General features: G+C 37.5%; 1 protein-coding gene across 23 annotated transcripts in view; it reads left to right on the top strand.

Moving 5' to 3' along the window:
* NRXN1 (neurexin 1) overlaps positions 1–12852 on the top strand; it is a 1071808-nt gene that overhangs the window by 265575 nt on the left and 793381 nt on the right. The window lies entirely within an intron of this gene.

The following is a 12852-nucleotide window of genomic DNA, read 5'->3' as shown; positions in this document are numbered from 1 at the left end:
AAACTTCTCTTTTCTGGTTCTCTCTCCCTGATTTCTGTGGTTCTTGGAAGAAATGTGAAATAAAGTAATCTATAAAAATCCATCTCTCATGTTTATTAATCTTCTTTAAAAATGAGCAAGGCTGTAATTCGTGATGGTTCAGAGCTTTGTTGTGGCACATGAGCTCTAACTAAATACCTACCCAGAAGCAAAGGGCCAGGTCATTCAAATGTCCTAGGTATAAAGGCCAACCAGGCACTGAGACTGTTGAGCTTTGGTTTTGCATGTGATCAATGGCAAGGAATTAATTTGAGATATTGCTGGTGTGCATCAATTTGTCTATCTCACAGTAGCTCCTGCTCTGTTGAGCTTATGAAGGTTTCAAAAAATGCTGTCTCACTGTTGTTATTGTTTTCATCTACATCCCTTCTGCCACTCTGATACTCAGATTTTTGTGAGATACTTAACACAAGATGCAAGGCTGAAATAATCTGCAAGCATCTTGCCATTCTTAATACGCTTATTTTCAAATTGGTTCTGTTGATGCATGCAGAAGCCTGGATTATAGCTGCATTTGGTGTCCTATTGCCCATTTCTACACGTCCCCAGTGCCTCAGGCATGCACACTCCTCACTGGCCTTCAATTGATAACAAATGCATTGTTTTGGATGTTTTCCCTACAAATCTCAACCTGAGACAAGATGAAGTGGAAGTACCAGGTGTTTTTTCGTTTTAAACAGCAATAACAATAGCAATTTTTAGACAGTTGAACACTGAAGAAAGTTTCTCTACAAATTCCATAAATGTATGATTGGCATCTTTATCAGGACCTATTATAGGTGTTCTCCTTTTGGGAGATGAGGGACTTATTTCCATTATTTACTAAAAAATGAAGAACATGGCAAATCAAGCTCTCCAGAAATTTGGCAAATTAGTGATGCTGTAATGTGTTGATGCAACTTGATTTTCAAAATCATGATACTCATTATTCACTCTTTTAATAAGTTTTTCTGAAGCACTTTTGGAGATAATGTGTCAGTTTCTATGCCTGTACACATGTGCTCTTCGGCCGGCCAGGTTGCCTGGGTTCAAGGCCAGCTTCTCACAGTATGACTTTAAGCAAATTGCCTTACTACCCTGAGTCTGTTTCCTCTTCTCTAAAATGGGTATAATAATAAGCGTATTACCACATGTGGATGTTTGTGTATGTGTAACAATCAACTGAGAAGACGTGAAAAGGGCACAGCAGAGTACCTGGTACATAGTGAACGCTCAATACGTGGCACTCATTATCACCTTCTCTCCCTGCAGCTGGAGCTGCAATAGTCCATTGCTAAAGGATTGCCGGTCTCCAAAAATAATATGTATTATTAAAGCTCAGCTTTAGATAGCATGTGTTATTGGTGCATTTAAAGCATGAGTTGGTTGTCACTTGTTCAACTTGGAATATTTTATAACACATTTGCTTTATGTCATGTCCCCGCATAATTCAATAGGAGTCAGGTCTCTGTCTTAGCATTACTCGGTGGCTACCACATAGTAGGTATTCAACAAATACATACATGAAAGGGAGGGGAGGAAGAAAGATGGGAGGAGATTGTTGTTGTCCCTGTTGCTTTCTTTCCATGGGCTTTTTTGCCTGTAAATGTTTTTCTGGCCAGTAGAATAAAAAGATCCTTAGAACAGAGAGATATAGACTGAGGAGATGAGGGAAAATGATTTTTCTTCTTAAGTAAAAGGCACTGCTGATGGATATGGCACAGTCTTAACCTTCTCTTTAGTTCTAATGGTTCCCTGGGAGGTGTCACATGTTATCTCAGTGGTGGTGTCATTGGAGGGGAAAGTAGGACACTCCTAAGTTCCAAGAGGAGTAACTCAGTTGAAAATTTGTCATAATCCAATAAAAGGAGATGTCCCCTTTATTTTTTTTATTGCAAAATTATTCTGTAGAGGAAACAGCAGGGAAGGAAGGTCACTAGCTGTTATAGGCTTTTTCATTGCTCTGTGTAGGAAATCTTATAACTGACTTCATAGGATGAAATATCACCTTCAGTGGCAGAGTTACAAGACAAAAATGGAGAACTCTGACATGTGCTAGAAGGAAACTAATCTTTTGTTGCTGAGCTCCTTCTTTCTTCCTCTACATGTTGGCCAGGAAGCAAAGTTGGGAATTTGGTCCCTGGATACAAAAACTTTTTAGCTAACTAATTCTAATGCATTAGTTATTTATTAGATGTATAATGTAATAATGATAACTATAATAATTTAAAGGAGGATGAGGAAGAATTGTTAAAGCAGCTCTAATTAGCACTAGGTGTTAATTAAACTATATACCTTATATGCACAATATTATCCCACTTAGTAGCCACAAAAACCAATGGTGTAGTCATCATTAGTTCACAGATGGAAAATGTGAGGCCTAGAGAAATTAAATAAGAGGTAATTAGTTGGAAAATAACAGGTAGACCTGATCTCAACTCTCTCTGACCCTAAAGTTGAAAACTCATAATCCAGAGAGTGTTTTGGGAAAGTCAGGAAATGAAGTAACCCATTGGAATTAATTACTTGTAATGTCACATAGCTTTTAATTATAGAAGCTAGTCTGTTCTGACAGAAACTTGAAGAAGTAGATGGAGAACGTTATTATTAATGTTAATATAAAACTTGGGAGGCTGGCCCTAAAGTACTGTAGTTTGATTTGTCCAGATTTACAAAACTGTTGACTGTGAGTTTCACAACCTTTTCACAGCACTGCACTGTCTCATTTTACATTTTTAAAATTTTTTTGAGATATTTAATTATTCACCCATTCATTTACTTAGTCATTCATTCCCCAGTGCTAAACAGAATGCTATATATTGAGGATACAAACAAAAAATTAAATATTGTGAAAAGGAAAAAAAAGAAGAAAAAAGAAAAAAAAAACCCTGAAAATAAGACCCCTTCTGTGGTTTAAAGAGCCAAGTCCAGTGAGATGGTGACAGAGGAAGGTCATTAGTGTGTGATGGATTGTTACAGGAACCATGATGACATTAACGCTAAAGGGGGGCTCCTAAAAGACTTCAGAGGTCAAAGGAGGCCCCAAGGAGGAAGTGATATGGAAGAAGGTTTTAAAAGAAGGAAGTTTGGTAGCCTATTTAGTCAGGTAAGGTACAGCAAGAGTCAGCCAGGAAGAACAGCTTTTGCAAAAGCTCTAAAGAAATGACTAACATCATTTAGAAAGCCACAAATATTGCTGCAGAACAACATCTGGGCTAAGAAAGGAGGAGGAGATCAGAGAATGCAAAGAGAAGGGGCTAGAAGGTAGGGAGAGGTAACAACAGAAGCGGCAGCCTTCTTTAACTTTCTGAGAAATTTGGACTTAACCCGCAAGGGGATGGAGAGAACCTGAAGGATTTAACAGGGATTAGAATTGCATTTACAAAGGTCACTCAGCAAGCAGGGTAAGAGCATTAACTGGTTGATTTAGATAATGTTTAGGAGAATAGGACTGGAGGTCAGAAAACCAGTTGGGAGACTGGGACAATGTGAATAAAAAGGGGTGCTGGCCATGCTCAATAAATCACACCTCTAGATAAGGCAGCTGTGGAAGGACTCATCAAACAATGCCTGTCCCACCCACCCTGCCTGCCACATCCACTTTGGAGATTTGATGGCCCCCGTTCCCCCCCCACCTCCATATATATACACAATTGAAATTCACTGCTCTTGTAGGCTATAGGTTGTTGTTTTTAGAAGTGTTGGGATATGAGATATATTTAGGACTTTTCAGAGATTTTTTTAAAAGACTGAATGTGGGGGTGGGAGTAAGTAGGTTAGAGTGCATCGTAGCTTGACAAGAAAGAAGTTGTGGGAGAAGATGTGGTTTGAGGGGGAGAGGTGCCTCGCAGGAGATCTATGAAGTCCACTGGAGGAGAGACTTCCCCTCATTAGCAGTCTTCATAAAGGACGTGGAACTCTGGGACTGGGGAAGCAGGTACGACTGGACTGGTAGGGTGGAGGTAACCAAGAGAAGAGAGGGCATGTAGTTGGAACAAGTGATGTGTGACTAACATCTTCCCATGTGCAGTAAAATGCAAGGTCCCTTCTCTGAATTTACAGAGGCTGGGTTGTCTGGACTCTCATGCTGATAAAAAGACGTGTTAAAACTTGCCTAATAACTCAGGGAAGGGAGAAGATTCATTTTCCAAGCTCCCAGTGGAATATTGAACACCAAGTTGAGGCCTTTGAAGAATAATGAATCATAACCATTGATGTGTTTGAGTAGTAGAGGATCAGGTTGTGTGCAGTGAGATTTTTAAAAATGACCTATGTGCAGTCACCACTAAATAGAGTTTCTTGAAGCGTAAACTGAGTCTCTGATCTGCTTGTGCAGAAGCTGTAATTCTCCTCGAGGCAGCTCCCTGGGACTTGATAAGTAGAGAACACTTTTCTTCCCAATAACTGGTGGTGCTAAATAAAATATAGGAGTGATCTTCACTCTGAAGATCTTCCTCTGTTGTGGAATAATTAAATGAAAGCCCAGGTCATTGACCGGGCTGAACACTGGTCAGGAAATGTTCCAAATTAATTCCTAAAACTTTTGATCACAGTGGTTCCCATCTCTGCTATCCACAGAATGAATTCACATATGCATAGCTACCCTCATCAACTCTTTAACTCTCTTTAACTGAAGCAAAAGTAGACCCTTAGAGTTTATTCTGAACTTATCGATGTTCCAGACATATTTGCTCTTTCATAAATTTTTAAAATACTTTACCTATTTATTTTTTTAGAGAGAGGAGAAAGGAAGTAGAAAGAGAGAAATATCAGTGTGTGGTTGCCCCTCACATGTCCCCAACTGGGGACCTGGCCTGCAACCCAGGCATGTGCCCTGACTGGGAATCGAACCGGCAACCCTTTGGTTCGCAGGCCCGTGCTCAATCTACATCTACTGAGCTACACCAGCCAGGGCTGCCCTTTCATAATTTTTATCATGTACTTTCACAACATAAATAATATTCAGTGAACTTTCTTGTGATAGTCCTTTCAGTGAAGGACTATCTCATTGGATTCTTCACAACTATGTGTTTATTTGGTAAATCCAGTAGCTGAGATGCAGAGTGATGAATTTTCCCCAATTACATGCCAAAATTGTGCAAAATTGGTGCCTGGTTCCTCATGTAATACTCTTGTTTTATGGCAATGTTCCTGATATGTGTAAGTGACCTAGAAGCCTAGGCTGAGAAGACACACTCCGAATGCAGGACACGCCCATACAGGTGTGCCTGCAGAGCTTTGGGAGTCTCTGAGCTCCATGCTCCTACCAGTGCCACCTGTGACTGTTCAGCAGGGCGTTGTACCCAATGCATGGTGAGATTTATGAATTCTAGTCTGAAACTAACAGAAAAGGACTTGTGCATGTGTTATTCATTTTTATCTTAAAATATACATGGGCAACATGTGATTTACTTCAAACATTTACTATTAGATACACTTTGTTTATTATGATAATTGTTGAAAAGTGTTTTCTGGTTTAGAAGTCACCTGTGCAAAGCATTGCATTCATATTATACTTTTGCCAAGAATCAATGATTGCTTTCAGTTTTGTCCTAAAGATAATGCTCATGTTAATAAGTCTAATAAAACCTTGTGCTTAATTTTCTGATATTTTCCCTTGGGCCTCAGTCATTTTATGCATTGAAAACCTGTCACCAATCAGCCCAATAAATTAACTCAAACTGCCTTGGAACACATCCTCGTGCTGGAATAGAGACTAGACCACACTACTGTTACCTAGTCATCTCGGAAGCACAACGTTGTGATTCATTTGGTGAAAACAGATGAATGAGAGATCTCAAAAGTGATTTTTCTTTTTTTCTTTTTTTGGTTTGACATGAAGTGCGCGATCTGCATGACCTGTGTGGACAAAAGGAAAAAAAGACCATGTTTCTCTGGAAAGAGAAACAGAGAAACAGCAAAGAATGTCATCAATCTCGGGGTAGGGGGTGGTGGGGAGAGGGGAGGAGGCGGGGGAGACAGAATAATGATTATTTTACAATGGCTCATAAGAAGGAAGACATATAATCAACCTTTGTTTCTTGTTCTTTGATGAATAAAAATCCATTTCATTAAATGATAGATAAGCCTTTACCCTTCATTAGCATCTAGATTTGATCTTTTAACTAATTAATCTTGGTCACTAGAGAGTCAGCCATTATATGAAGTTTGGCTGTTCTAAGCATCCTAATTGCATCTTTGCCATGAAATAGCAAGAGGCATAAAGAAATAGCATGAGAATGCAACCTGTTTGAGTGCAAGCTCTGAGTGTGGTCCCTCACTGAGTTTGTTAAACTATTTCTGCTTCTTATTTTCATTTTAGAGCAATATGAAATTCTCAGATGGATAAGGACCACACTTATTCCTACTGCAGCCTCCATACACTTCTGTAATAAAGCAAGGCAAAAGAGCTGTTTATTTAATTCTAAAAATACATAGATTCCTTCATGTTAGACAATGAGAAGAGTGTCATTCTGTTTGCTGCCCATCTCCCTTGTGAGCATGTCAGGAGATTGTGTGGGTAATATTGGAAAGAGGTTCCAGTTCGTGGGAATAGTGAGGCCTCAGCTGTTACCTCTCCTGCCACTACCCTTGTCCCCTGCAGCTTTTCCTTGAGTATGCCCCATCGAAGGCCATCCATGCTTGAGCCGTTCTAGTGACAAGATAATTGGTAGCGTTGCCTGGTAAACTATACTATATTGAAATAGTGCTCAGATATTGCTATACTAAACGATATTTGATTAAGTGCTTTATTGAGAACTTTTTCAGAAAGGGTGTACTGTGTGTGTAATGAGAGACAGCAGATGTATGTACTTCTTTAGTGTTATTTGCCTGGACCTGGGTTTGTCTGGTTACATAATCATCAGTTTGCTCTCCTCTTCCTGCTGCACCCTCTCTTTCCCATAGTCTATTATTTTCTCTGCCATAGACCTCACCTTCTATTTGTTTGTGTGTATATTATATATATACACATACATATACTGCTTCTGTAACCATTTCTTCTTAACTCAGGTATCTGAACTTGGATTAAGCATTTCATGATTTCAGTGGCATCTTGGAGTTGGTTACTCGGTGTGCTGGCAAGACTCCATATGTTTCCACACACTAACACTTCAACACAGAAATCCTGTCTCTCAGGAGGAAAAAGATTGGCTTCAAAGTGTCACCAAGAAAGCCATCCCATTTAAAAGCAAACCAAGGTTTCTCACATCAGTATGCCGTGCTGCTTCTTTCTCAGAAGCATACTTTAGCTACAGCAACGTGGTCATTTTTCAAAGACTGCCAGCTAAAGATTGGGCTTTCAGTTTCAACACATAAATATACATTTACAACAGCATTTATTGATATTTATTGATTTTATTAGGAATATACAAAAAGTGCTCTAAGAAGGAAAGTAAAAAAAATCTGTAATTTCAACACTGACAAATCTTGATTTTATGTCCTAATCTTTTTATGTGTACAATGTAAACAAAACTTTTTGAGGTCATATGGATCTTATATCAGAATTTTTGTATTCTCCTAACATTTAAAAATTAACTGCCTATTCTTTATGTAAGTATATTAATATACTTACAGTTTTACTATTGTTGGTTATTTGGGTTATTTCCAAAACTTTGCCTTTCTAAATAAGTCAGCAGTGAACACCTCTGTGTTAAAAAACACTGCCTTTCTTTAAGACAGATTTCCTGACGTGAATTAATAGGACAAAAGGTATAAACATATTCAGGCTGTTGATAGATATCTCTTAATAGAATGTTGGAAGTGACTATATTTATTTACCTGGTGGAGTCTCAGTGGTTTTCTTGTCATTCTGTTTGAGGACTTTCTAAATAAGTGCTGCTTAATATACTTAAACGATGATAACTTCGATTCTGAAGAAGATAGCGCTTTCTATACTCTGTCTGAGCTTACTGCCACACATGTATTGGTGAGATGGAAAGTTCTATGCTTATAATTTTATCTTGGGTGAAGCCATACCTAGAGAATGGGGTGACAGATGCATGATGGATGATTTGGCCAGCCTCACTCTCTCATTGCTAAGGAAATAGACAACCCCAAAGAAAAATCCCTGTGGGAGAGAAAGAGAGTGTGGGAAAAGGAAGTGCAAAGAAAAAGGCCCGACGGCTTTATTCAGATATTCAGCCCACAATTCTGCTGAGTCTCTTCATAAACGTTAAGGAAGTCAAATTACGTAGGCCTCTTTCTTATCCCAGCCCTGTTTCATTACCTGCTGTCCCTTTAGAACCCTTTTTGTCACTTCTTTCACATGAAAGGTGACCTTGATTTCCATTTTATCCAAATTTTACTGCATAAAAATGTAGTATCTTAGAGTAAAGGTGGCCTCACAGCATGATCCACCTCTACTCCAGGACAGACTCTCATTTTTAGGAAAGCCCCCCAAATTTTCAGAGTGGCTTGGTCTAGGATTTAAGAATAATTGGATTAGTAATGGTTATTATTTCTATTTTTGTTATTATTGTTAGTTTAAATATATAGTGTGGCTCAGTTTTGAGTATATCTGATTTTGCTCATTCTCAGAGAAAGTAAGAGTGGCTTGCTTTTCTCAAGGTTTAAATCCCAAAATTTTGTGAAATTTCATTGGACATAGAAGGAATGCTAAACTTAGTTACAATAGATAATAAAGACCGATCCTGTTATTCTTCAATGTTAGACTCTTAGAGTCAGTGAGTTTTACCATCAGAAGAGAAGAAAAACAATTCCTTAGAAAGGACCTTGGTACTTTAAAATGGAACTCTTTGGTTTTTGTGTTTGGTTTGTGGTAAGGGGGTTACATAATGTCTGAGCATGGGCTACCGAATGTCCTGCTCACAAACCAGGTTCAAAAAGCAGTGCAGGATGTCCTCACTCATTCGCAAATGTGGAAACTGAGATTCCACAAGTTAAGTATCTTACTGAGGATCACACAACTACAAGTGGTGGAGGCGGGATTTCTGAAGTCTATAGTTACCAAAAACGTGGCTGCAACCGGGCAGTGTCGGGAAGACTGGCTAGGAGACAGGAAAAAGAGCAGATGGATCAGGAGGAAGGATGAATATGGGTATGAAGAAACAGGGAGTAGATTTGCCACGGATCTGAGACTAAGTCACTTCCAAAATGTAATGGTCTTTCTGCACCAACAGAAGATACTAGTGAAAGGTAACCAGTGCTCCAGACGATCTTGTGGCAACTCAAACCCTCACAATCAGGCTGGAAATGCAGTTTTCAAAGTGACTTGAGAAATCAGATGAATGCTTTAAAAATGTCTTGTGTTCAATAAATATCTGACTTTTCAGTCGAAAATAAATTCCAGTTTCTATATAAAAACAACTTGACATTTTTCAGTAATACTTTTTAATGAGCATTGCTCTGAGCTATAATATAATGAAATTTGCTTAAAAGTAGAACAGGCTGGTAATGCTTGGCAGAACAAAGAGGCATATGGCAAAACAGTTGTGATTTATTGGCGAAGGCTTTCAATTTTTGGAAAGCTAGAGGCTTTGGGCACAGTGGACTGCATCTTGATTTTCAGACCTAAAAAGGAGCCACAGCAGAACAATATGCTTAGATTACATTAGCCTGATATGTATATTTATTTAAAGCATCTCCTCCTTTGAATTTGTGGTTATAAATACAGGTTGTATTCATATTACAAAGCAAAATAGATAATTGAAGAAAATGTTCTTGATAATTGATATTCTATGCTATTTTATATGACATACAGAAAATTGTGGCATTTTCAAGGGCAAGGAGTTGATTGGGGGAAAAGCAATTATTTCCCCATGTCACGTTTTGTTAATAAGTGTGAAATGTTGAATTTAGTCCTCTCCTAATTGACTTTAAGACTTTTTTTAGTTTTTTTTAATTGTAAAAACACTTAACATGAGCTCTACCTGTTTAAGCAATTTTTTAACTGTATAACACAATATTGTTAACTTAGTCTTTACAAATAATATTTTTTCTACTTTTTATTGTTGTTTTATGACAGTTATCCCAATTCTCTCCTTTTGGCTCTCCCCTGCCCCCTACCCCCTACTCTCACAGTCAATTGTTAACTTAGTTTTTTATTCTTATAAATAATAAGAGAATGTGTATATATATATATATATATATATATATATATATAGAGAGAGAGAGAGAGAGAGAGAGAGAAGATGAACCAGGATCATATTGTAATAGTAAAACCACTTAAAAGTGAGATCGATATTAAATCAGAAGATCAATGATCCTACAAACAGTCCTGGTTACTGAACCACAAATGAAATTTTCTTTGTCTTTTAAAGGGAACAGGCTCTTTTCATTTTTATAATTTAATAAATCTCAAATGAATAGTGAATGATCACCTATTCATTTTCCCTTTATGGTATATTAATTTAATATGTATATGGAGTCATTTTTTCTATAATACTATTATTTTATTCCTCAATTAAACAAGCACTTTAATGCCTTTAGGAATTTCCACTAACCCCCAACTTGTCATAATGATTTTATTGAAATGTAGAAAATGGTAAAATAACGAGGTGCCAAATGACTTCCTTTTGGTTTCACTAATTTATGTTTGTGGCTTGTTAGTCACACTTTGTACTTTATACACAGCTAGAGATTTGCAGCTGAAAAAGCTTCTCCCACTTAGGGATTACCTTGTCAGACGGGAAGGGACATGATACAATCATTGCATCCTTTTTATTCCCCTACCTAATCAGTCTTATTAAAGTTTTCTGAAGACATGCAGTTTTTCCTACTTTAGCCTTTTGGGACACTTACTTCCTTCCCTTTTCAGGTAGTCTATTCATGTAACAGCTTCAGGAGAGAGATTAGAAGAGAAAAGATAACTGGGGATGGTTATAATAATGCTGCTAATAATAATAGTACATTATGTGAAGCTGGCCTGTAAGTGGGTGGCAGAGTCCCTGAGGTTGCACTGCCAGGCTCGACTGAAAATCAAGAGCACATGGGACTGATTAGTGGTTAGTTATTTGTAGACCTCCACGATGCTGTCTGCCATGTTCGGTCCTCCCTTTGTGCTGGCTATGATGGAGAGGCAGTGCGGCATCTCATTGGTTTTTGCTGGGAGCCTGCCCTCTTCACAGGCTCAACACGTCTACTTCCTATTGGTGATTTCCTCAAAACCTGTATGTATGTATACAATCCTCATTATATATATATATATATATATATATATATATATATATATATATATAATGACAATTATGCCATTGCAGTTTTATTTTATCTTATCTTTGTTCTACAGTCTTAGCTATCTTGAAAACCCTAATAAAATACATATTTTTCCCAAATATTAAAGGTAGAGGGAAAAAACTTTACATATATTTCACAAAGTTCAAATTAAACTAAAACTCTAAACTTATTATGCATACGTGTAAATTAACAGCATGATTAAATAATGCAGCTTTTGCAGTATGTACATTTTTCCTCAGATGAAATGTAATAAATAAACCATGTAAGTTATAATAGGATTCAGTTGAATAGTATTTCTATGATGAGCATACCAAGTAAAGATGGCTTTTAAATTAGAATTAAATGCATCTAATTATCAACTATGGCATTGCTTAATTTGGGAACAGTTTTAAGGAGCATGGACTCATTTGTCTCATATGTTTTAAATAAATTGCAGAGGATTAGAAATCACTAAATTATTACCATTTTTTTCTAGTCTTCTAAAACATTCCGAGTATTGCAACAACCCCGGAATTTTCAATGCCTCCCGATTCTGGATTAAAATAAAATGGATGCCTTGGAAAACCCTGCTATTTGTTCACTTCTATTATGGTGTTGTGTTGAACAGGCCTTCAGTTGAGTACACATAATGGAGAGAAATCTGTTCTGAAATGTAAATTAATGAAAGCTTTCCGGAGTGGCTTCCAAATAAAAAAAAAATTAGGCTTTTTTTCAGAGCATGGATAAGGATGGGAATTCTGATCAGCCACACAATGTAGATTACTTTGTGATTCATGTCTCGAATCAGCAGTTTGAAACCCTATAGTTAGCACTGGGCGCTCTCCAGGAAGATTTTATGAACATCAGCTCAGTATTTGGCAGAAATACAATATCAGTTGTCCAGAGATAGTTTTTCTCAATGAGCACATGTTTATATGTTAAATAATCACAGAACCAAATCAATTACAGTTTTATTTCCAATGGCAGGTGTTAATACCCTGAGAGGTATATTTACATCATCAGAAGGCTAAATAATTGTACAAATGATAGGCAGGCCAAAGAATTGTTTCTTGAGGATTTGGATGCTCCTTTACCTATTGTTAATTTATCTGCGTTTATTTCCTTGACTAACTTTGTAAAATAATTCTGACAGATTGAAACTAACAATGCTAATGGGGCTGTTTGAGTCTGAATCACAACACTTGTAACAACCTATATATAAACTAGCGCTTTAAGAGATTCTGTACTCAGGGTAAGTGTTCTATAGTGGGCAGAATGAGTTTAATTTCAACTCAGGAACTAATTCCTTGTTCTTACTATTTGCTGGGCACCATGCTTGGTGACATACAGTGTGGGTGGTTTTAGCTCTGTTTTCCAGAACAGGTCTGATGGGCTCTTCTCTTAAGCATCTTGGAGAAGTGACACCTGCTAGAAAGTTTCACTTAAGTGAGTCATGTTCCAAATTCATCTTTCATCTGGAAAATGGCTTATTTAACAAGTTTTTTTTTCTATCTTTCCTGGCCAAGATCAAATAGGCTTTTAGAAAGCTGAACAGAGATGTTTCCACTTACTAACACGGGAACCCTCCTTAAAGCTGGGGTCATGCTCATCTTCCCACATTTTTGCACATTCAAGGAACACAGACCATGTGCTGTCCCA

This window comes from Desmodus rotundus, chromosome 5 (assembly GCF_022682495.2).
Source record: "Desmodus rotundus isolate HL8 chromosome 5, HLdesRot8A.1, whole genome shotgun sequence".
NCBI lineage: Eukaryota > Metazoa > Chordata > Mammalia > Chiroptera > Phyllostomidae > Desmodus > Desmodus rotundus.
The sequence above is the reverse complement of the archived record's forward strand: the minus strand, read 5'-3'. Positions and strand labels throughout refer to the sequence as shown.